The 26837-nt window shown below is 37.3% G+C and overlaps 1 pseudogene across 1 annotated transcript; it reads right to left on the reverse strand.

The window, feature by feature from the left end:
* Positions 1-10689: 10689 nt before the first annotated feature.
* LOC308611963 (heterogeneous nuclear ribonucleoprotein A3-like) lies at positions 10690-12238 on the reverse strand (annotated as a pseudogene). Its single transcript has one exon. The product of its transcript is annotated as a heterogeneous nuclear ribonucleoprotein A3-like (transcript).
* Between the last annotated feature and the right edge of the window lie 14599 nt (positions 12239-26837).

The raw sequence follows: 26837 nt of genomic DNA on the forward strand, positions 1-26837 counted from the left end.
TAGCCTTAATATATAAAGTGCCTCTACATATTTATAAGCAAGATATTATGACTCCATAGACATGCTAAGAGCATGAAAAGTTTATTCACAAATGAAGGAATAAAAATGGTTAATATACAAGAAAATATCTGAAAGTTCATTAATAATACAATAAATGCAAAATTTAAGAATAAAGATTCAATTTCTGACAAATTGAAAAAGACTTTTAAGCTTTTAAAAAAAATTAGAGATACTGAGTAAAGGCAGTTTATACATGGAGGTCTCATACAGGACCTGTAACTGGCCATAAAACATTTTCCCCAAATTCTCCTATAGTGGGTTGAATGGTGTCCCCCAAAAGATATGTCCACTCAGAACTTCAGAATGGGACCTTATTTGGAATAAGGGCCTTCACAGTTGTAATTAAATAAAGATCTTGAGATCATCCTGGATTAGGATGGGCCCAAAATCCAATGACAGGTGTCCTTATAAGAGAAAGGAGAGGGAGACACAGGGAAGGAGGGAAAGAGACACAGGGAAGGAGGCAATGTGAAGCCAGAGGCAGAGACTGGGACAATGCATCCACAAGGAAAGGAACACCAAGGATTGCTGGCAGCCTCCAAAAGCTAGGAGAAAGGCAGAGATTGTCCTTCAGAGCCTCCAGAAGGAATTTATCATGCTGACAGCTTGATTTTTGACTTCTGGACTCCTGAACTATGAGTGATTAAATTTCTGTTGTTTAAGTCATACAGTTTGTAGTACTTTGTTACAGAAGACCTAGGAAATTATTGCACCTACACTCTATTTGCCTGACTAATCAGGAAGGGTTTTTATCAAGCGTGTTACATATAAGACTTGGAAATGTTAATTTAACAAATATAAACTGCACACTTACTATATGGCAGCTTTTTTTTTTCCTCACAGATGAAATCTATTTTTACTCAAACTTATTGGGATATCATTTACATATGACAAATGTACAGTTTAGGGAGTTTGACAATTGCATACACCATACACCACCTCCATTAACATAAATACATTTCCAGCACCCAATAAGTTTCCCTTGCATCCCCATCCAGTCAATTCCACCCCATCAACAATTTAGGCTTCCATGGATCTGATTCCCATCACTGTAAATTAACTGTGTCTATTTTTAGAACATCTTATGAAGGCAACCATTTACTATGCATCCTTTCTTGACTGACTGCTTTCCCTTAAGATAATGTTTTTGGGGTTCATCTATGCTGTTGTATGTATCTACTACTGTTCATTCTTTTTTATTTCCAAGTAGTATTCCATTATATCACTATGCTACAATTTATTTATCCTTTTATCTGTTTTTTAAAAATATTGGTGTATAATTGATTTACAAGGTTGTGTTAGTTTCAGGTGTACAGCAAACTGATTTAGTTATACATATACATGTATCTATTCTTTTTTGGATTCTTTTCCCATATAGGTTATTACGAAGTAGAGTTCCCTGTGCTATATAGTAGGTCCTTGTTCATTATCTATTTTATATATAGTAGTGTGTATATGTTAATCCTAAACTCCTAATTTATCCCTCTCCCCCAACATTTCCCTTTGGTAACTACAAGTTTGTTTGCTGTGTGTCTGTTTCTGTTTTGTAAATAAGTTAATTTGTAGCATTTTTTAAGATTCCACATATAAGTGATATTATATGATACTTGTCTTTCTCTGTCTGATTTACTTCACTTAGTATGATAATCTCTAAGTCCATCCATGTTGCTACAAATGGCATTATTTTATTATTTTTTATGGCCGAGTAATATTCCATTGTATATATGTACCACATCTTCTTTATCCATTCCTCTGTTGATGGACATTTAGGTTGCTTCCATGCCTTGACTATTGTAAATAGTGCTGCAATAAACATTGGGGTGCATGTATTTTCTGAATTATGGTTTTCTCCAGATATATGCCCAGGAGTGGGATTGCTGGATCTAATGTAGCTCTATTTTGAGTTTTTTTAAGGAACCTCCATAATGTTCTCCATAGTGGCTGTACCAATTTACATTCCCACCAACAGTGTAGGAGGGCTCCCTTTTCTCCACACCCTCTCCAGCATTTATTGTTTGTAGACTTTTTGATGATGCCCATTCTGACCAGTGAAATGATACCTCATTGTACTTTTGATTTGTATTTCTCTAATAATTAGTAATGTTGTACATTTTTTGTGTGCTTTTTGGCACATCTGTATGTCTTCTTTGGAGAAATGTCTATTGCATTGTTTGCTTTTTTGATATTGAGCTGCATGAGCTGTTTGTATATTTTGGAAATTAATCCCTTGTCAGTTGCATCATTTGCAAATATTTTCTTGCATTCTGTGGGTTGTCTTTTCATTTTTTTTAATGGTTTCCCTTGTTGTGAAAAAGCTTTTAAGTTTAATTAGGTTCCATTTGTTTATTTTTGTTTTTATTTTCATTACTCTAGGAGGTTGATCGAGAAAGATATTGCTGTGATTTATGTCAAAGAGTGTTCAGCCTATGTTTTCCTCTAAGGGTTTTAGAGTATCCGGTCTTACATTTAGGTCTTTAATCCATTTGGAGTTTATTTTTATATATGGTGTTAAACAATGCTCTAATTTCATTTTCTTACATGTAGCTGTCCAGTTTTCCCTGCACCACTTATTAAAGAGCCCATCTTTTCTCCATTGTATATTCTTGCCTCCTTTGTCATAGCTTGGTTGATCATAGATGCATGGCTTATTTCTGAGCTTTCTATCCTCTTCCATTGATCTAGAAGTTTGTCTTTGTTCCAGTACCATATGGTTTTGGTTACTGTAGCTTTATAGTATAATTTGAAGTCAGGGAGCTTGATTCCTCCAGCTACATTTTTCTTTCTCAAGATTGCTTTGACTATTCAAGGTCTTTTGCATTTCCATACAAATTGTAAAATTTTTTTTGTTCTAGATATGCAAAAAATGCATGTTGGTAATCTGGTATAGATTGCATTGAAACTGTAGATTACCTTGGGTAGTATAGTCATTTTGACAGTATTGAGTCATTCAATCCAAGAACATGATATATCTCTCCATCTCTTTGTGTCATCTTCAATTTTTTTCATCAGGGTCTTATAGTTTTCAGAGTACATGTCTTTTGCTTCCTTAGGTAGGTCTGTTTCTAGGTATTTTATTCTTTTTGATGTGATGGTAAATGGGATTGTTTCCTTAATTTCTCTTTCTGATCTTTCATTGTTAGTGTATAGAAATGCAACAGATTATTGTGTATTAATTTTATATGTTGCAACTTTACCAAATTCATTGATGAACCTAATAGTTTTCTCATGGCACCATTAGGATTTTCTATGTATAGTATCATGTCATCTGCAAACAGTGACAGTTTTACTTCTTCTTTTCCAATTTGGATTCCTTTTATTTCTTTTCTTCTCTGATTGCCATGGCTAAGATTTCCAAGACTATGTTGAATAAAAATAATGAGAGTGGATATTCTTCTCTTCTTCCCAATCTTAGAGGAAATTCTTTCAGCTTTTCACCATTGAGTATGATGTTAGCTGTGGGTTTGTCATATATAGTCTTTATTATTTTGAAGTATATTCCCTCTATGTCCACTTTCTGGAGGATTTTTTTTTATCATAAATGGGTGTTGAATTTTGTCAAAAGCTTTTTCTGCATCTATTGAGATGATCATATAGATTTTATTCTTTAGTTTGTTAATGTGTGTATCACACTAACTGATTTGTGGATATTGAAAAATCCACACATCCCTGAGATAAATCTCACTTAATCATCTTGTATGATCCTTTTAACCTATTGTTGGATTTGGTTTGCTAGTATTTTGTTGAAGATTTTTGTGTCTGTGTTCATCAGTGATATTGGCCTGTGAATTTCTTTTCTTGTGTGTGATATCTTTATCTGGTTTTGTTAATAGGGTGATGGTAGCCTCAGATAATGAGTTTGGGAGTGTTCTTTCCTTTGCAATTTTTTGGAAAAGTTTCAGAACTGTAGGTGTTAACTCTTCTCTAAATGTTTGATAGAATTTGCCTGTGAAGCTATCTGGTCCTGAACTTTTGTTTGCTGGTAGTTTTTTAATCAAAGTTTTGATTTCAGTGCCTGTGATTGATCTACTCATAGTTTCTATTCCTTCCTGGTTCAGTTTTGGGAGATTGTACCTTTCTAAGAATTTGTACATTTCTTCTATGTTGCCCATTCTATTGGCATAGATTTGCTTGTAGTAGTCTCTTATGATCCTTTGTATTTCTATGGGGTCCATTGTAACTTCTCCTTTTTCATTCTAATTTTATTGCTTTGAGCCCTCTCCCTTTTTTTCTTGATGAGTCTGGCTAAAGGTTTCTCAATTTTGTTATCTTTTCAAAGAACCAGCTTTTAGTTTCATTGATCTTTTCTATTGTTTTCTTCATCTCTATTTCATTTATTTCTGCTCTGATCTTTATGATTCTTTCCTTCTGCTAACTTTGGTGGTTTTTTTTGTTCTTCTTTATCTAGTTGCTTTAGGTGTAAGGTTAGGTTGTTTACTTGGGATTTTCTTGTTTCCTGAGGTAAGATTGTATTGCTATAAACTTCCTTCTTAAAACTGTTTTTGCTGTATCCCATAGGTTTTAGATTGTCAAGTTTTTCTTCTCCTTTGTCTCTAGGTATTTTTGATTTCTTGATTGATTTCTTCAGTGATCCATTGGTTGTTTAGTAGCATATTGTTTAGCCTCTACATGTTTGTGTTTTTTACAGTTTTTTTCTTGTAGCTGATTTCTAATCTCATAGCATTGTGGCTGGAAAAGATGCTTGATGTGATTTCAATTTTCATAAATTTATTGAGGCTTGCTTTATGGCCCAGCATGTGATCTATCCTGGAGAATGTTCCATGTGAACTTGACAATAATATGTATTCTCCTGCCTTCGAATGGAATGCTCTATAAATATCAATTAAGTTCATCTGGTCTAATGTATCATTTAAGGCCTATGTTTCTTTATTAATTTTCTGTCTGCATGTTCTGTCCATTGATGTAAATGGGGTGTTAAAATTCCCCACTATTATTGTGTTACTGTGAATTAGCCTTTTATGGCTGGTAGCATTTGCCTTATATATTGAGGCACTCCTATGTTGGGTGCATATATGTTTACAGCTGGTATATCTTTTTCTTGGATTGATCCCTTGATCATTATGTAGTGTCCTTCTTCTTTGTCTCTTGTAACAGTCTTTATTTTAAAGCCTATTTTGTCTGATAGGAGTATTACTATTCCAGGTTTCTTTGGATTTTCATTTGCATGGAATACCTATTTCCATCCCTTTGCTTTTAGTCTGTATGTGTTCCTAGATCTGAAGTGGGTCTCTTGTAGACAGCATATATACAGATATTTTTGTGTGTCCATTCAGTCAGTCTATGTCTTTGGTTGGAGCCTTTAATCTGTTTGTATTTAAGGTAATTAATGATATGTATGTGCTTATTGCCATTTTGTTCATTGTTTTGTAGGGTTTTTTTCTCCCTTCCTTTTTTGTTTTCTTCTCTTTGATTTGATGATCTCTTAATTTCAAATATCTTGCATTTGTACTTTTCTCTTCTCATGATTGCTGGTTTTAGTATCATATTTGTTTGCACATGATTTCCTACCTTTACTATATGTCTGCCTTTACCAGTGAGCCTTCTTATTTGTAATTTTCTTGTTTCTAGTTGTAACCTTTTCTTTCCTGTCTAGAGAAGTTCCTTTAGCATTTGTTGTAACACTTATTTAGTGGTGCTGAATTCTTTAACTTTTCTTGTCAGTAAAACTTTTAGTTGTAGGTTTTCCTTTTTTATCACTTTGAGTATATCCCTTTTGGCCTGCTGAAAAATCAGCTGATAACCTTATGTGGATTCCCTTGTATGTTATTTGTTGCTTTTCCCTTGATGCTTTTAATATTTTCTCTTTGTCTTTAATTTTTGTCAATTTGATTACTATGTGTTCCTCTTTGGGTTTAGCCTGTATGGGACTCTCTGTGCTTCCTGGACTTAGGTGACTGTTTCCTTTCCCATGTTAGGGAAGTTTTCAGCTATTATCTCCTCAAATATTTTCTCTGGTCCTTTCTGTCTGTCTTCTCCTTCTGGGACCCCTATAATGTGAATATTGGTGCAATTAATATTGTCCCAGGTCTCTTAAACTGTCTTCAGTTTTTTCATTCTTTTTTCTTTATTCTGTTCCATGGCAGTGATTTCCACCATTCTGTCTCCCAGCTCACTTAGCCATTCTTCTGCTTCATTTTGTCTGCTCTTGATTCCTTCTAGTGTATTTTTCATTTCAGTAACTGTATTGTTCACCTCTGTTTGTTCTTTAAATCTTCTAGCTCTTTGTTAAAATATTCTTGTATCTTCTCAGTCTGTGCCTTCATTCTTTTTTCAAGACCTTGGATTACCTTTACTATCATTACTCTGATTTCTCTTTCAGGTAGATTCCCTATCTCTACTTTATGTAGTTGTTCCTCTCGGGTTTTATTCTGTTCCTTTTTCTGGAACATATTCTTCTGCCATCTCATTTTGTCTAACTTTCTCTGTTTGCATTCCCACAGGCTACAGGACTAGCTCCTCTTGCTTCTAGTGTCTGCTCCCTGGTGGGTGGGGCTGGTCTAAGAGACTTGTTCAGACTTCCTGATGGGAGGGACTGGTGCCTGCCCACTAGTGGGTGGAGCTGGGTCTATTCTTCTTGTGGGCAGAACTGTGTCAAGTGGTGTGTTTAATGACAGATGTGGGGTCAGGAAGACTTTAAGCATCCTGTCTGCTGATGGGTGGGCCTGTTGGTTGTTTAGCCTGAGGTTTTCTGGCACTGAAATCTACAGGGGGGGGCAGATCTTGGTGTCAAAATGGAAGCCTCCAGGATAGCTCATGCCAATGAGTACTCCCCAGTACCTCTTCCACCAGTGTCCTTGTCCCCACAGTGAGCCAGAGTCACCCCCTGCCTCCACAGGAGACCCTCCAAGACCAGTAGGTATGTCTGGTCCAAGCTCCCATGAAGTTACTGCCTTTTCCCCTGGGTCCCAGTGCACATGAGACCTTGTGTGCATCCTTCATAAGTGGTGTTTCTGTTTCCCTCATCCTGTAGAGTTCCTGCAATGAAGCCTCTCTGGCCTTCAAAGCCAAATGGTCTTGGGGGCTCCTCCTCCTGATGCCAGGCCCCCAGACTGGGGAGACTGAGGAGGGGCTCAGATCTCTCACTCCTGTGGGAGAACATCTGCAATATAATTATTTCCCAGTTTGTGTGTCACCTACCTGGTGGGTACGGGATTTGACTGTATCGCAAATGTGCCCCTCTTACCATCTGGTTGTGGCTTCTTCTTTGTCTTTGGAAGTAGAATATATTTTTTGGTAGGTTCCAGTCCTTTTTCTGATGGTTGTTCAGCAGTTAGTTGTGATTTTGGTGTTTTCATCAGTTGAGCTCAAGGCCTTCTACTCCACCAAATTGTCAGGAGAGACTATATGGCAGCTCTTAAACCTGGTAATGTAGACATGAGAAACAATAAGACACATGGGAAAAGAATGGAGTGGGATGAAAAGAGACTGGAAATGTTCTAGGGACCAGATCTTGAATGGTCTTCAGAACGATGTTAATGGGTTTAAAATTTATCCTCAAGCAGATTCTGGTGTCTTCAAAGGTTTTAAACAGAGGGGTAATTATATAGCTTTATTTTGGAAAGACCATTCTGGTTGCAGTATGGGGAATCTGAAGGGACAAGACCAGGGACAAGGGATCAGTTAAGAAGTTGCTGGATGATGGTGGCAAAATCTATGGTTGTAGACATAGGGAAGAAGAGAAGTGAGATTAGAGAGATAATGAGGAATTTGAATCAGTAATACTTTTTGATTGATTGAAAGTTTGAGGGAGGAAGAAGGACTAAAGAGTTGAGGAGAAACTGTGGATTTCTAGCCTCAACAAGAGGGTATTGGAGATGGGGAGGGAGCAGGTTCCTGAGGGAGGGGAAATTCACTTTGGGAGGTTTGAGCAGATGGTGGGATATCCAAGTTCAATAGGAGTACAATATGAGGGTCTGGAAATATCACTGAAACCAGGGGAGTGAATAAATTTGCCTAGAGAGAGCAGGTATAATGAAGAGAGCAGGGGAGATGAGAGGAGAGAGCCCAGGGAAGAACCCTGAGAGGCACTGATATCTCAGTGATTTAAAGTAAGTTGGGCTTACAAAGGAACCTGATACAGCATAGCTACAGAGTTAAGAAGAAACCTAGGAGCACGTAACGTGGTGGAAACCAAGGAAAACCAAGAAAAGAAAGAATTTCAAATGAGAAATAGCGGTGGATTTTGTCAAATGACACCAAGAATTTAAGCAAGATAAAGTCTTAAAAAGGGAGATGTTTAATGAACTTGGTGCCAGCAATGTCAGGGGAGTGACTAGGATTGGAAAACCACATTGCACTGTTGAGAAGCACATGGAAGGTGAGGATTAGAAATTTGGCTGTGAAAGAAGAAAAATGCTAGAGCAATAAATGAAGACAAAATGGAGTTGGGGACTGGGATAAACCTGTGGAGTATAGCAATCTACTGAGGATGCAGCACTGCTCCTAACCAATGTTGTAAGTCCTTCAGTAGCTACTATGTACCTAAATCTTGTATTGTGTCCAATTTTTTTCTGGTTCTGATAATGTTTCCTTGCTTTTGTTCTGAGCATTTTAAAGGCTTTTTAAAAAAAATTTAACATCTCTATTGGAGTATAATTACTTTACAATGTTGTGTTAATTTCTGCTGTATAACAAAGTGAATCAGCTATATGTATACATATATCCCCATATCCCCTCCCTCTTGCACCTCCCTCCCACTCTCTCTATCCCACTCCTCTAGGTGGACACAAAGCACTGAGCTGATCTCCCTGTGCTATGCAGCTTCTTCCCACTAGCTATCTATTTTGCATTTGGTAGTGTATATATGTCAATGCTATTCTCTTACTTTGTCCCAGCTTACCCTTCCCCCTCCCTGTGTCCTCAAGTCCATTCTCTATATCTGGGTCTTTATTCCTGTCATGCCCTTAGGATCTTCAGAACCATTTTTTTTTTTTTACATTCCATATATATGTGTTAGCATCTGGTATTTGTTTTTCTCTTTCTGACTTAACTTCACTCTGTATGACAGACTCTAGGTCCATTCATCTAACTACAAATAACTCAATTTTGTTTCTTTTTATGGCTGAGTAATATTCCATTGTATATATGTGCCAAATCTTCTTTATCCATTCATCTGTCAATGGACACTTAGGTTGCTTCCATGTCCTGGCTATTGTAAATAAAGTTGCAATGAATATTGTGGTACTTGACTCTTTTTGAATTATGGTTTTCTCAGGGTATATGCCCAGTAGTGGGATTACTGGGTCGTATGGTGGTTCTATTTTTAGTTTTCTAAGGAACCTCCATACTGTTCTCCATAGTGGCTGTATCAATTTACATTCCCACCAACAGTACAAGAGGGTTCCCTTTTCTCCACACCCTCTCCAGCATTTATTGTTTGTAGATTTTTTGATGATGGCCATTCTGACCAATGTGCAGTGATACCTCATTGTAGTTCTTTTTTAAAATAGATCTTTATTGGAGTATAATTTCTTCACAACACTGTGTTAGTTTCTGTTGCACAACAAAGCGAATAAGGCATATGCATACACATGTCCCCCCATATCCCCTCCCTCTTGAGCCTCCCTCTAATCCTTCATATCCCACCCTTCTAGGTCATTGCAAAACACTGAGCTGATCTCCCTGTGCTATGCTGCTGCTTCCCATCAGTGAACTATTTTACATTCAGTAGTGTATATATGTTGAATTACTCTCACTTAGCTCCAGCTTTGCCCTCCCACCCCATGTCTTCAAGTCCATTCTCTATGTCTACCACTTTATTCCTGCCCTGCAACTAGGTTCACTTTTTTTTTTTTTTAGATTCCATATATATGTGTTAGCATATGGTATTTGGTTTTCTCTTTCTGATTTACTTCACTCTGTATGACAGACTCTAGGTCCATCCACCTCACTACAAATAACTCAGTTTTGTTTCTTTTTATGGCTGAGTAATATTACATTGTATATATGTGCCACATCTTCTTTATCCATTCATCTGTCAATGGACATTTAGGTTGGTTCCATGCCCTGACTATTGTAAATAGTGCTGCAATGAACACTGTGGTATGTGTCTTATTTTGAATTATGGTTTCTCAGGGTATATGTCCAGTAGTGGTATTGCTGGGTTATATGGTAGGTCTATTTTTAGTTTTTTAAGGAACCTCCATTCTGTTTTCCATGGTGGTTTTATCAATTTATATTCCCACCAACAGGGCAGGAGGGTTCCTTTTTCACCACACCCTTTCCAGCATTTATTGTTTCTAGATTTTTGGATAATGGCCATTCTGACTGGCATGAGTTGATACCTCATTGTAGTTTTGATTTGCATTTCTCTAATAATTAGTGATGTTGAGTATCTTTTCATGTGCCTCTTGGCTATCTGTATGTCTTCCCTGGTTAAATGTCTATTTAGGTCTTCCACCCATTTTTTAACTGGATTGTTTGTTTTTTAGATATTGAGCTCCATGAGCTGTATGTATATTTTAGAAATGAATCCCTTGTCAGTTGCATCATTTGCAAACATTTTCTCCCATTCTGAGGTTTGTCTTTTTATCTTGTTTATGGTTTTCTTTGCTGTGCAAGAGCTTTTATTTTTTTATTTTATTTATTTATTTATTTATTTATTTATTTATTTTAAAGTTAAAAATTCCTTAATTTTTTATTCCTGGTACCACTACCACAATTTACAGGGCAATATACCTGATGTAATGAAAAGAAAAAGAAAAAGACAAAGCTACAACAGATAAAAGACCTCAGGAATGTACATCTAATTGACACTACATTGCATTAATCAATAGCTGCACTTTTTGCAAACTGTGGCTATGACAGTCCTGAACAAGAAGGGTTTCCTGTTTAAGCTGCAGTAACTTTTCTGACTATGGATCATCGTTCCTTCTGTGGCAGATTTTTACAGTTCCTCTAATGCATTTGGGACGACTGTCTCAAAGTAACCTGCAGCTTTCCTGACAACTCCTCGCTCTCTCTCCTGCTAAGAACTGTAGCCCTTTTCTTCTGAGTTTTTAGAACCTTCTGCTACCATATCCACAACTTCCACCACCAGATCCATAACCATGACCATAGGGAGTTCCCGAGCTTCTTCCACCAAAACTGCCCCCCCTTCATGGGTCCATAATTTGATTGCTGTCATCCATTATAATTTCCAAAATCATTATAGCTCCCACCACCACCATAGTTACCTCCAAAATTTCCTCCTTCATTGTAACCATCATATCCTCCACCACCGCCACCATATCCACCACCTTGGTTTCCATATCCTGGTCCACCACCACCATAGCCTCCTCTACTACTGTAACCAGGACCACCGCCATAGTTACCACCGTCACCTCCAAATCCATTATATCCACCATCACCTCCTCCATAACTACCTCTTCTGCCACCACCTCCACCACCATAACCTCCTCTTCCACCAAAGTTTCCACCACGGCCAAAGTTACCTCCACCACCTCCAAAGTTTCCTCCACGACCCATAAAGTTGCCAGATCCACCTCCACGACCTCTTTGTGATCCAGCAGATTGCATTTCTTGTTTAGAAAGGGCCTTTTTCACTTCACAATTATGCCCATTAATAATGTGGTATTTCTGAACAACAATTTTATCAATGGTATCATGATCATCAAAAGTTACAAAAGCAAATCCTCTCTTTTTTCCACTCTGCCTGTCTTCCATAACTTCTATGGTTTCAATCTTGCCATACTTTTCAAAGTAGTCTCTCAAATTATATTCTTCTGTATCTTCTTTAATACCACCAACAAAAATTTTCTTCACTGTTAGATGGGCACCAGGCTTTACAGAATCCTCTCTAGAAACAGCTTTCTTTGGTTCCACTACACGCCCATCAACCTTGTGTGGTCGAGCACATATTGCTGCATCCACCTCTTCAACACAAGAGTAAGTAACAAAACCAAAGCCCCTGGAACGTTTTGTTTGGGGGTCTCTCATCACCACACAATCTGTAAGTGTGCCCCATTTCTCAAAATGTTCTCTTAAGCTATCATCTGTAGTTTCAAAGCTCAGACCACCAATAAACAGTTTTCTCAACTGTTCTGGTTCCTTTGGATCATGGCCCTCTTCCCCCCGGTGGTGGTGGCGACGGCCGGAGTCAGGCTGGGGGTGGCCGGGTGGCAGTTTTACCTCCATTTTGAGACCAGACTCGCCTCTTCCAACTCGAGTTCAATATGGGACCACAAGAGCTTTTAAATTTAATTAAGTCCCGTTTGTTTATTTTTGTTTTTATTTCCATTAGTCTAGCAGGTGAGTCAAAAAATATCTTGCTGTAGTTTATGTCAAACAGTGTTTTTCCTGTTCTCCTCTTAGAGTTTTATGGTGTCTGGTCTTACATTTAAGTCTTTAATCCATTTGGAGTTTATTTTTGTGTATGGTGTTAGGGAGTGTTCTAATTTCACTATTTTACATGTAGCTGTCCAGTTTTCCCAGCACCACTTATTGAAGAGACTGTCTTTTCTCCATTGCATGTTCTTGCCTCCTTTGGCATAATTTAGGCACCCATATGTGCATGAGTTTATCTCTGGGCATCCTATCCTGTACATTGACCTATATTTCTGTTTTTGTGGCAGTATCATACTGTCTTGACTACTCTAGCTTTTTGGTATAGATTGAAGTAGGGGAGCCAGATTCCTCCAACTCCATTTTCCTTTCTCTAGATTGCTTTGGCTATTCGGGGTCTTTTGTGTTTCCATGCATATTGTAAAATTTTTTCTTCTAATTCTGTGAAGAATATCATTCATAGTTTGATAGGGATTTCCTTGAATCTGTAGATTGCTTTGGGCAGTATAGACATTTTCACAATGTTGATTCTTCCAATACAAGAACATGGTATATCTCTTCATCTGTTTGTATCATCTTTAATTTCTTTCATCAGTGTCTTATACTTTTCTGCATAAAGGTCTTTTGTCTCCTTAGGTAGGTTTATTCCTACCTAATAAATAGGTATTTTATTCTTTTTGTTGCAATGGTAAATGGGAGTGTTTCCTTAATTTCTCTTTCAGATTTTTCATCATTAGTGTATAGGAATTCAAGAGATTTCTGTGCATTAATTTTGTATCCTGCTACTTTACCAAACTCATTGATTAGCTCTAGTAGTTTTCTGGTAGCATCTTTAGGGTTCTCTATGTATAGAATCATGTCATCTGAAAACAGTGACAGTTTTACTTCTTTTCCAATTTGTATTCCTTTATTTGTTTTTCTTCTCTGATTGCTGTGGCTAGGACTTCCAAACTAATGTTGAATAAAAGTGATGAGAGTGATCATCCTTGTCTTTTTCCTGATCTTGGTAGAAATGCTTTCAGTTTTTCACCACTGAATATGATGCTTCCTGTGGGTCTGTCATATATGGTCTTTATTATGTTGAGACAGCTTCCCTCTATGCCCAGTTTCTGGAAAGTTTTTATCATACATGGGTGTTGAATGTTGTCAAAAGTTTTTCTGCATCTACTGAGATGATCATATGGTTTTTCTTCTTCTTTGTTGATGTGGTGTATCACACTGATTCATTTGTGGATATTGTAAAATCCTTACATCCCTGGGATAAATCCCACTTTATCATGATATATGAACCTTTTAATGTGCTGTTGGATTTTGTTTGCTAGTGTTTTGTGCAGGATTTTTGCATCTACATTCATCAGTGATATTGGTCTATAATTTTCTTTTTTGTGATATCTTTTTCTGGTTTTGGTATCAGGGTGATGGTGGTTTCATAGAATGAATTTGAGAGTGTTTCTCCCTCTGAATTTTTTGGAAGAATTTGAAAAGGATGACTGTTAGCTCTTCTCTAAATGTTTCATAGAATTCACCTGTGAAACCTGGTCCTGGACTTTTGTGTGTTGGAAGATTTTAAATTATGGATACAATTTCATTGCTTGTGATAGGTCTGTTTATATTTTCTAATTTTCCTGGTTCAGTCTTGGAAAATTTACTTTTCCAACAATTTGTCCATTTGTTTGTGGTTGTCCATTTTATTGTCATATAGTTGTTTGTAGTTGTCTCTTATAATCCTTTGTATTTCTGCAGTGTCTGTTGTGGTTTCTCCTTTTTCATTTCTAATTTTATTGATTTGTGTCCTCTCCCTTTTTTTCTTGATGAGTCTGGCTAAGCGTTTATCAATTTTTTTTATCTTCTCAAAGAACCAGCTTTTAGTTTTATTGATCTTTGCTACTGTTTTCTTTGTCTCTATTTCATTTATTTCTGCTCTGATCTTTATGGTTTCTTTCCTTCTACTGACCTTGTGTTTTCTTTGTTCTTCTTTCCCTAGTTGTTTTAAGTGTAGGGTTAGATTGCTTTTGAGATTTTTCTTGTTTCTTGAGGTAAGATTGAATTGCTATAAACTCCCCTCTTAGAATTGCTTTTCCTGTGTCCCATAGGTTTTGGGTCATCAAGTTTTGTTGTCATTTGTTTCTATGTATTTTTAAAATTTCTTCTTTGATTTCTTCAGTGATCTCTTGGTTATTTAGTAGTGCACTGTTTAGCTTCCATGTATTTGTATTTTTATACTATTTTTTCCTATAATTGATTTCCAATCTCAAAGCATTCTGGTAAGAAAAGATGCTTGATATGATTTCAATTTTCTTAAGTTTTCTGAGGCTTGATTTATGACTGAAGATGTGATCTATCCTGGAGAATGTTCTGTGTGCACTTGTGAAGAAAGTGTATTCCTCCACTTTTGGGTGGTATGTCCTATAAATATCAATTAGATTTATTTGGTCTATTGTGTCATTTAAAGCTTGTGTTTCCTTATTCATTTTCTGTTTGGATGATCTGTCCATTGGTGTAAGTGGGGTGTTAAAGTCCTCTACTATTATTTTGTTACTATCGATTTCTCCTTTCATGATTGTTAGCATTTGCCTTATGTATTGAGGTGCTCCTATTTTGGGTGCATAAACATTTATAACTGTTATTTCTTCTTCTTGCACTGATCCTTTGAACATTATGTAGTGTCCTTCTTTGTCTCTTTACTTTACTTTACTTTACTTTACTTTAAAGTCTATTTTATCTGATATGAATACTGCTACTCCACCTTTCTTTTGATTTCCATTCTCATGGAATATCTTTTTCCATCCCTTCACTTTCAGTCTGTATGTGTCCCTATGTCTATAGTGAGTCTCTTTTAGACAACATATATATGGGTTTTGTTTTTGTATCCATTCAGCCAGCCTGTGTCTTTTAATTTGTACATTTAATCCATTTACATTTAAGGTTATTATCAATATGTATGTTCCTATTACCATTTTCTTAATTGTTTTGGGTTTGTTATTGTGGGTCTTTTTCTTCTGCTGTGTTTCTCACTTAGAGAAGTTTCTTTAGCATTTGTTGTAAAGCTGGTTTGGTGGTGCTGAATTCTCTTAGCTTTTGCTTGTCTGAAAAGCTTTTGACTTCTCCATTGAATCTTAATGAGATCCTTGATGGGTGGAGTACTCTTGGTTGTAGGTTTTTCTCTTTCATCACTTTAAATGTATTGTTCCACTCCCTTCTGACCTGCAGAGTTTCTGCTGAAAAATCAGCTGATAACTTTTTGGGGATTCCTTTGATGTTCTTTTTTGTTTTTCCCTTGCTGCTTTTAATATTTTTTCTTTGAATTTATTTTTTGTTAGTTTGATTAATATGTGTCTTTGTTTTTCTTAGGGTTTATCCTGTATGGGACTCTTTGTGCTCCCTGGACTTGGGTGACAATTTCTTTTGTCATATTAGGTAAAATTTTGACTATAATTTCTTGAAATATTTTCTCAGACACTTTCTTTTTCTCTTCTTCTTCTGGGACTCTGATAATTCAAATGTTGGTGTGTTTAGTGTTGTCCCAGAGGTCTCTGAGATTGTTTTCAATTCTTTTCATTCTTTTTTCTTTATTCTGCTCCTCAGCAGTTATTTTCACCATTTTGTCTTCTGGCTCACTTATTAGTTCTTCTGCCTCAGTTATTCTGTTATTGATTCCTTCTAGTGTATTTTTCATTTCAGTTTTTTTTGTTGTTCATCTCTGTTTGTTTTTCTTTAGTTCTTCTAGATCTTTGTTAAACATTTATTGAATTTTCTCAATTGGTGCCTCCATTCTACTTCCGAGATTGTGGATCATCGTTACTATCATTACTCTGAATTCTTATTCAGGTAGATTGCCTATTTCCTCTTCATTTATTTAGTCTTGTAGGTTTTTACCTTGCTCCTTCATCCATGACATACATTTTTTCCATATCATTTTTTTTTCTTTTTATGAGTGGGATTGTGTTCATGCCTTACAAGTGGTTTGGCCTGAGCCTTCCAACACTGGAGTTTGTATGCTATTGGGTAGAGCTGGGTCTTGGTGCTGAGATGACAAACTCTGTGCAACCTCACTTTGATGAATATTCCCTGGGGTCTGAGGTTCTCTGTTAGCCCAGTGGTTTGGACTTGGAGCTCCCACCACAGGAACTTTGGCCCAAGCCTGGGTTCCTGAACCAAGATCTCGCAAGATGTCTTCCAAGTGCCACATAGCCTAAAGAGGAAGATGTTTGCTCCAGTTATTTTTCAGAGACTTGGAGTAAGCAGCATCGAGTTCTCACTCCAGCCAGCTCTCATTTTAGTTTTTATTTTCATTTCTCTGATTATTAATGATGTTGAGCATCCTTTCATGTGTTTGTTGGCAATCTGTATGTCTTCTTTGGAGAAATTTCTTTTTAGGTCTTCTGCCCATTTTTGGATTGGGTTGTTTGTTTTTTTGATATTGAGCTGTTTGAGCTGCTTGTATATTTTGGAGATAATCCTTTGTCAGTTGCTTCATTTGCAAATATTTTCTCCCATACTGAGGGTTGTCTTTTTGTCTTGTTTATGGTTTCCTTTGCTGTGCAAAAGCTTTTAAATTTCATTAGGTCCCATTTGTTTATTTTTGTTTTTATTTCCACTTCTCTAGGAGGTAGGTCAAAAAGGATCTTGCTGTGATTTATGTCAAAGAGTGTTCTTCCTATGTTTTCATCTTGGAGTTTTATAGTGTCTGGTCCTATATTTAGGTCTTTAATCCATTTTGAGATTATTTTTGTGTATGGTGTTAGGGAGTGTTCTAATTTCATTGTTTTACATGTAGCTGTCCAGTTTTCCCAGCACCACTTACTGAAGGGTTTGTCTTTGTTCCATTGGATATTTTTGTATCCCTTATCAAAGATAAGGTGGCCATATGTGTGTGGGTTTATCTCTTCTCTCATGTTCCATTGATCTATTTTTGTATTTTTGTGTCAGTACCATCCTATCTTGATTACTGTAGCTTTGTCGTATAGTATGAAGTCACGGAGTCTGATTCCTCCAGCTTCGTTTTTTTCTCTCAAGACTGCTTTGCTTATTCGGGGTCTTTTGTGTCTCCATAGAAATGTTAAGATTTTTTGTTCTAGTTCTGTAAAAAAAGCAATTGGTAATTTGATAGGGATTGCTTTGGATCTGTAGATTGCCTTGGGTAGTATAGTCAATTTCACAATGTTGTTTCTTCCAATCCAAGAACATGGTATATCTCTCCATCTGTTTGTATAATCTTTAACTTCTTTCATCAGTCTTATAGTTTTCTGCATACAGGTATTTTGTCTCTTTAGGTAGGTTTATTCCTAGGTATTTTATTCTTTTTGTTGCAGTGGTAAATGGGAGTGTTTCCTTAATTTATCTTCCAGATTTTTCATCATTAGTATATAGGAATGTGAGATTTCTGTGCATTAATTTTGTATCCTGCTAGTTTACCAAATTCATTGATTAGCTCTAGTAGTTTTCTGGTAGCATCTTTAGGATTCTCTATGTATAGTATCATGTCATCTGCAAACAGTGACAGTTTTACTTCTTCTTTTCCAATTTTGATTCCTTTTATTTCTTTTTCATCTCAGATTGCTGTAGATAAAACTTCCAAAACTATGTTGAATAAAAGTGGTGAAAGTGGGCAACCTTGTCTTGTTCTTGATCTTACAGGAAATGGTTTCAATTTTTCACCATTGAGAACACTGTTGGCTATGGGTTTTTCATATATTGCCTTTAGTATGTTGAGGTAACTTCCCTCTATGCTTACTTTCTGCAGAGTTTTTATCATAAATGGGTGTTGAATTTTGTCAGAAGCTTTTTCTGCATCTATTGAGATAATCATATGGTTTTATCCTTCAATTTGTTAATATGGTGTATCACATTGATAGATTTGTATATATTGAGGAATCTTTGCATTCCTGGGATAAACCCCACTTGATCATGGTGTATGACCCTTTTAATGTGCTGTTGGATTCTCTTTGTTAGTACTTTGTTGAGGATTTTTGCATCTATGTTCATCAGTGATATTGGCTTGTAGTTTTCTGTTTTTGTGACATCTTTGTCTGGTTTTGGTATCAGGGTAATTGTGGCCTTGTAGAATGAGTTTTGAAATGTTCCTCCCTCTGCTATATTTTGGAAGAGTTTGAGAAGGGTAGGTGTTAGCTCTTCTCTAAATGTTTGATAGAATTCACCTAGGAAGCCATGTAGTTCTGGCATTTTTTGTTGGAAGATTTGTTTTTAAATAAATTTATTTATTTATTTTAACTTTTGATTGACTTAGGTCTTTGTTGATGTCTGTGGGCTTTCTCTAGTTGTGCTGAGTGTGGCCTACTCTTCATTGCAGTGCACGGGCTTCTCACTGCAATGTCTTCTCTTGTTGTGGAGCATGGGCTCTAGGTGTGTGGGTTTCAGTATTTGTGGTACACTGGCTCAGTAGTTGTGGTGCATGGACTTAGTTGCCCCACAGCATGCGGAATCTTCCCCTATGAGGGCTCAAACCCATGTCCCCTGCATTGGCAAGTAGATTCTTAACTGCTGTGCCACCAAGGAAGTCCTGTTGGAAGATTTTTAATCACAGTTTCAATTTCAGTACTTGTGATTGGTCTGTTTATATTTTCTGTTTCTTCCTGGTTCTGTCTTGGAAGGTTGTGCTTTTCTAAGAATTTGTCAATTTCTTCCAGGTTGTCCATTTCATTGGCATATAGTTGCTTATAGTAATCTCTCATGATCTTTTGTATTTCTGCAGTGTCAGTTGTTACTTCTTTTGCATTTTTACTTCCGTTGACTTTAGTCTTTTCTTTTTTTTTCTTGATGAGTCTGGCTAATGGTTTATCAATTTTGTTTATCTTCTCAAAGAACCATCTTTTAGGTTTATTGATCTTTGCTATTGTTTCCTTCATTTCTTTTTCATTTATTTCTGATCTTGTCTTTATGATTTCTTTCCTTCTGCTAACTATAGTATGTTTTTTTTTCTTCTTTCTCTAACTGCTTTAGGTGTAAGATTATGTTATTTATTTGAGATTATTCCTGTTTCTTGAGGTAGAATTGAAAGTCTTCTTGAAAGAGCAGCTGGAGAGAGGAGGATGTGGGAACTTGGGGATCCATTGGGCCTCTGTACCTTGCCCTATTGGTGTAAACCCTCTGGTGCTCTACATGATGCCTATGAATTCCTAGGGGCTTATATTCTCCTGCCCACTCTGTCCCTAGGCTCCTGCTCTTATCAGATTATATTGTCTCAGCATTTTTGTTTATGAGTGTGGATGACTTACTAAAAACTGGTGGTAACAGACAGATTTATATCACAGCTTCATAAACAACTGAAAATGCAATGTTATCTAGTCCTCTTCAAAAATCATTCAGTCCTTTCTTGCCAATTTATGCACAGTTCAGTCCTTCTCTCTACTAAGAGCTCCTTTTCTCTTGCAAACTCTCATTCACATCCAACGTGCTTTGCTCTCTTTGTTTGCCTTGACTCCTGCTTATGTGTTTCATCAGAGCTTCACCTTTTACCTCCAAGTTTCTGTGAAGGTATTTTCCTAATAAAAATGGTTCCCTCCATAAAAGAAATTCTATTGATAATGTAATGTGTTTTCAATTCTGATACATAATTCAGAAAAGACTAAATCCCTTCCCCAGCTCATTCAGCATCAATATATTCTCTGGTCACATCCACCTGGAGGCATGATCAAAAGTAAAAATCATATCTACCATTTGTATGGAGAATGTGACTCTTTTACCTTCCTGAGCCCTGTATGAAAACGGGTGCTTTTTCCTGTTTAATGATAAATAACATTTGTGTAGGGATTTCAAACGTGTTATCTCATTTTCACAGGAAGTCAATGCCAAGACAATATTATTACCTCTCTACAAATGAAATATCTAGGGCTCAGAAAGAATTGACTTGCCCACCAGCAAGCAGCTGATAAAGCAGCAAGGTGAAGGCCAGATTCCAAGGCCCCTCTTTCCACTGTAACACCATGCCTGTCTGATTTCAGTGTTTCTACTTCACAATTACAGGTCTTTTTCAATACTGTTGCTTAATTTTTTTTCTTTCTTTTTTTTTTTTTTTTTTGCGGTATGCGGGCCTCTCACTGCTGTGGCCTCTCCTGCCGTGGAGCACAGGCTCTGGACGTGCAGGCCCAGTGGCCATGGCCCACGGGCCCAGCCACTCCATGGCATGTGGGATCCTCCCAGACCGGGGCACGAACCTGAGTCCCCTGCATCAGCAGGTGGACTCTCAACCACTGGCCACCAGGGAAGCCCCTGTTGCTTAATTTTTATATCTTAATGGGTTCCTTCCCTTTATAACCACAGTGTGATGCCTGAGTTCCTACCTATAGTGGAGTCATACTTGGCTTCACGAGATGTTTGGTTTGACATGGGTTTTCTAGACTTCCTGTGTAAAATTCACCAAAAGATCACCAATTCCGCAGCTTCTGTTTTAAATTTTTGAGGGTTAATCATGGGCGACTAGGTAGGAGGGTCTTATCCTCAGTTCTTGTTTCCTAAATAATGGATTTTCAAGGACTGTGTTGATAAATACTGGCAGAATTTGAAATCTGTATTTCCTTTGCTGACTCACTCTCAGTGTGCATCACACAGATGCTATAGCATCATTTGCCATCCACAGAGCAGAAACTCCTAGTATAGGAGCCAAGTGCATTTAAACATTTGTCTACCAGTGTTAATGTATTGGCCTTCATCTCATTCATCTTTCTTTGTTAGTAATCAGGCAAGACATCATAAATTGTTTCTTCTCTAATTTTTTTTCTCTAAATAGCATAGTGAATATTGATGCAGCCAAGAGTTCAGTGAGTAGGTGTGATGGATGGTTATTAGGAGAAAAAAAATATCAATGTAGTATAACCTCAAGACTCAACTTGAATTCCACTTTAGGAAACTGTTTTGTGGTTTAGAAAGAAATGATTTTGATATCAGCTGTCTGTGACTTGACAAGAAAAGAAAAACAAAATGATCTGATGACAGTTCTGTTCAAAACATTAAATCTCAGACAATGGAAGTTAGAAATAGTACAATCTCTGGATGGAGCTTTTGGGACAGAGGTCTCCTCCTGCAATGCTAGATTCTCCTAGTACTAAGGAGTTTCATGGTGAGAAGCTGTGTCATAGGGGACAAAACATGGACTTTAAAGTTAAAGCTGGATTTGAATCCAGCATCAAAAATTGTAACCATGTTATATGAATTTTACCTCAATTTTAAAAATAAAAAGAAAATTGTAAACATGACACAGTGTTTAACTGTTCTGAATCTTACTTTCTCTACCTCTGTAGTAGGGATAATAATGCCTACTTTGCAGGTAGTGATTATCAATAATGCGTGTGCAATGTTTGACATAGACACGTGCTTAGTAGAGAGTAGCAATTATTCTTACACTTTCTATCAAGGATTATTTTGTAGAGACATTATAAGATTATTTTCTTACTGATTCACAAATGAATATTTTTACATATGATTCACTCAAGAGCAAATGGTAGTGTAAAAAGTCCCCCTGTCCTTCTTCTTAATTAACCTCTCTGAGATCCCTGGTCTTAATCGACAAAACTGAAAGGATAATGCTACTAATAATGTCTACCTTAAATATATATCAATATTTCTGTGAGAGCAATTGAGATATAATATGCAAAAATACTTTGCAAGATGTAAAATATGTTGCAATCGTATTTTTAGGCTTCTTTTCTCAATATTGAATGTTAGTACTTTTAGGAGACTCAGTCTTTTGAAAGACTGATAGCAACGAAGATGTGCCTTTTTCTACATGTGGGTTTTGTAGCAGACCTCAAACTCGTATAGGTAATGGCCAGGAAAATGAATTTCTTATAGGAATTTGTCGTGTCTGACCAGGTCTTCTTCCCTCATTTGTCTTCTAGTCATTCTGTTATAAGTAAACAGCTGTCTGCTCAAACACCATTGAGCAGTGGAGATGAAAACTGTCCAGCAGAATAGCCAATAATAATTTGGATAGCTTGTGATGGAGAATGACAAGCAAAAAAGCTACAAGAGCATAGTGGGTACTTCCTTATTTTTAACCAGAGTCTAATATATTTGGGCTTTTATTTTTAAGTTGTGAAATGGGTTGTGGGGATGGGTGTCATTCATATTTGTTATAATAAGCCAAATAATACAGAGTGTATAAAAAATAAATGCTCTTCCCTTCTCTTTTTTAATCCCAACTTTCAGAGGTATAAAATATTGACAATTAGATGTGGATTCTTCCAGATATAAACGAGTTTTTCAGCTATAGTGAAAGCCATCAGTGGAGTGACTTTGAAAGCTGAGATAAGGAATCAATATCTGTATCCTTCAGATATAGAACCTCCTGCTGTCAGGCTTTCAAAACAGTCACAAGCAGATTATCTGGGAGATAAATGAGTCTTGGAAACTGTGCATAAGAATACAAACATGACTAAATATGTATGGTATATTTGAAAACTGTTAAGAGAGTAAATCCTAAAAGTTCTCATCACCAGGAAACTAAACTTATCGTAGTAATCATTTCACATTATATGTTAAGTCAAATCATTAAGCTGTATGCTTTAAACTTATACAGTACTCTATGTCCATTATATCTCAATCAAACAGAAAGAAAAAAAGAATGCAAATAATTATTTTCCAATGACATAATCCCCCTATACACACATATGGAAGATAATTTATAATCTGATCATGACACATTTTTTTGGAGAAAAAAATTGAAGATTCCCTACCTTGATGCCTAAATAAAGTCCTTACTCCTTAGAACTGAATTTGAGAGTCTTCTGATTTAACTCCAATCTCCTTTTCCAGTTTCACTTTGCACCACACACAAAATCTTAGGTTTGGGAACTCCAAAGATCATCCATCCACAGCAATGCCTCGCAAATGGCAAGATGTGTACAGATCACCTGGGGGTGTTTTTTAAACCCAGATTCTGATTCAGTAGCCTGCATGGGGATTGAGTTTCTGCATTTCTAGCAAGTCCTCAGGCCTTGAGTAACCACGCATTGAGTAACAAGTTTTGAATTTCCTTGGATAGTGCTTCCCTCTATTTGTCTAAGGTGTGTCTCTGTAGCTATTTTTCCATTAATCTTAGTTCCAAACATATCAAGGTTGAATCCCTTTTCCACCTAAAAGATCTGTAAATATTTGAAGACAGTTATCAGGTCACTTCTAGGTAAACATCCCCATTGCCTTCAACCATTCCCTCATGTCAGGGCATTGCCATCCTTACATACCCAGTATTTCATCCTTACTTCAGTGACATTGCTACTCAGTTTGTTCTGGGTCAAAGACCTTCTTCTCCATCTCATTTGCCAACAAGGGAGTTTGGGTATGAAGAATGGATCGTTGTTTTATTGTTGTTTTTTTTTTTAATATGCAGATGGAGAAGGAATTCAGAGGAAAAAGTAAATGGAAAAATCCTGAGTCAAGAATGTGCTTGACCTCTGAGAAACAGCAAAGAACCAGAGTAGGTGGAGTGGAGTGAACAGATGCAAAGAGAAAGGTGAGGGGGTGACTGCACAATAGGTAAGGCCACTTGACTTTTACTCTAAGGGAGATGGTTGTAAGGAAGAAATTTAAACAGCTGGCCTTTAATTTAACTTTTTGATCCATTCTCTTGATTATTGGGGCAGAGGCTCCCAGAGAAAGAAAGAAAGAGGGTAACCAATTTAACCTCCTTGTAACGTGTTGTTAACTAGACCTTCTGGTAAATAGACTTGTGGTATTTGTTAAGAGGAGAGTCCTTCTTTACAGAAGGCTCATAGCAGTATATCTCTGGTTTAGGATTGCTTGGGGTAAACAAACCTAGAATCTATGGGTTTATGAGGCATGGCTCTTTGGAAAAATGTCACAAGCCTTGTGATGATAAGAGATTAAAATAGAGAAATTTCATTACCTAAATACTTCCTCCTCTGTGAGGTGACCCATGAACTTTACTTAGAGACTTTATGTAACATCTGGGCCAGAGGTCATGTGTTTGTTGTGGGGAGAAAGAAGCTGGGAAGCCACATGGTGTCCCAGACCTTTCCCTACTTTGCTTGTGTCTTTGTAACTATTAGGAAAGCACAATACTGAATAAGATCTCTTGTTTGTGTTAGTCTGATATGGGAATCCATTTTTTTTAATACAGGTAATTTTTATTTCAGAGATTCCTAGAAACATACATGAGGGAGTATGGAAAATGAAACAGAGAAGGGAGAAAAGCCAATGAAGAATACAATAATGTGTGAATTATGCTGTAATAATTATGTACATAATCCTTTAGAAGACCTTCGAGAAACAGGAATCCAATTCTTTAGTTAATTCATATGGGGAGCCATTGAAGAGCTGAGTAGAATGTCATGTTTAAGCTGATGTTTTACAAGGATCACCCTGGCTGTTGTTTTAAATATAAACTCTATAGGGGCAAAAATAGAAGCAAGAAGACCATTTTTGGGCTATTTAAGCAATCTTGATGAGAATTGATGACTTGGACAACTTAGGAGTGATGAAAGGTGGTGCAGAAGACTTTGGGAGGAGATCAGAAGTTTCCTTTAGACATGCTACCATTGAGTTACCTATTGGTCATGTAAATGCATGTGCTACATAAGCAGGCCCATAGTTCAATGGAAAGATCTGGTCAGAAGGTATACATTCTGGAGTCAGCACCATATACATACATATTGTAGAAGAATTAATATAGAGAAAGAAAAGGTCAACATCTAAGCTCTGGAGACCTCTAAAATGAAAGAGATGGGTGAGATGAGAAGGAAGCAGTAAAGGAATCTGAGGAGGAGAAAAACAAAGTGAGAGTAGTATTCTAGAAGCCCAGTGATGACAGTCTTTCCAGGAGAAGCAAGTAGTTGACTGGGCCAAATGCTGCTTCAAGATCATGCAAGATGTGACTAAGAATTGGCTCTAGAAATCTGCAAGTCATTAGGGCCTTGGTAAGAGCTGTCTGGTTGGAGAAGTAAGAGTAAAGGCATGATCGAGGTGCTCTCTAGGGAGAATTGGAGGACAGAAATGGGAGATGCAAAAGAAAATTCTATTGAGGAGTTTTGCAATTAAGGGAAGCAAAGAAATGGGGGAGGTACTTGGCAGAGAGTGTGGGTGTGAGAGAGGATTATTGGTTATTATTGTGTGTTTTCCTAAGATGGAACTATAACAGCATGTTTTAATACTGGTGGGGGGGGAGAACTTCAAGATGGTGGAAGAGTAAGACACGGAGATCAACTTCCTCCCCACAAATACATTAGAAATATATCTACATGTAGAACAACTCCTACAGAGCACTTACTGAACGCTAGCAGAAGACGTCAGACCTACCAAAAGGCAAGAAACTCCCCATGTACCTGAGTAGGGCAAAAAGAAAAAGAAAAAACAGAGAAAAAAGAATAGGGACAGGACCTGCAACTCTGGGAGGGAGCTGTGAAGGAGGAAAGGTTTCCACACACTAAGAAGACCCTTTGTGGGCGGAGACTGTGGGTGGCAGAGGTGGGGAAGCTTTGGAACCACAGAGGAGAGCACAGCAACAGGGGTGTGGAGGGCAAAGTGGAGAGATTCCCGCACAGAGGATCAGTGTTGACCAGCACTCACCAGCCCGAGAGGCTTGTCGGCTCACCCGCCGGGATGGGCAGGGGCTAGGAGCTGAGGTTCAGGTTTCCATTGGATCGAAGGGAGAGGACTGGGGCTGGTTGCGTGAACATAGCATGAAGCGGGTGCACTACAGCTAGCCAGGAGGGAGTCCTGGAAAAAAGTCTGGAGCTGCCGAAGAGGCAAGAGACTTTTTGTTCCTTCTTTGATTCCTGGTGCATGAGGAGAGGGGATTAAGAGCACAGCTTAAAGAGCTCCAGAGAAGGGCGCGAGCCATGGCTAAAAGCGTGAACCCCAGAGAACGGCATGAGATGCTAAGGCGGCTGCTGCAGGATTTACCAACTTGCAGCATCCAAAAAGGAGACACCAAACACAGTAAGTTAAGCAAAATGAGAAGACAGAGAAACACACAGCAGATGAAGGAGCAAGGCAAAAACCCACCAGACCTAAAAAATGAAGAGGAAATAGGCAGTCTACCTGAAAAAGAATTCAGAATAATGATAGTAAAGATGATCCAAAATCTTGGAAATAGAATGGAGAAAATAAAAGAAACATTTAACAAGGACCTAGAAGAACTAAACAGCAAACAAACAGTGATGAACCACACAATACCTGAAATTAAAAATTCTCTAGAAGGGATCAATAGCAGAATAACTGAGGCAGAAGAACGGATAAGTGACCTAGAAGATAAAATAGTGGAAATAACTACTGCAGAGTAGAATAAATAAAAAAGAATGAAAAGAATTGAAGACAGTCTCAGAGACCTCTGGAACAACTTTAACACACCAACATTCGAATTATAGGGGTCCCAAAAGAAGAAGAGAAAAAGAAAGAGACTGAGAAAATATTTGAAGAGATTATAGATGAAAACTTCCCTAATATGGGAAAGGAGATAGTTAATCAAGTCGAGGAAGCACAGAGATTCCCATATAGGATAAATC

Source organism: Mesoplodon bidens (assembly GCF_964165515.1).
Source record: "Mesoplodon bidens genome assembly, chromosome: 2".
Taxonomy (NCBI): Eukaryota; Metazoa; Chordata; class Mammalia; order Artiodactyla; family Ziphiidae; genus Mesoplodon; species Mesoplodon bidens.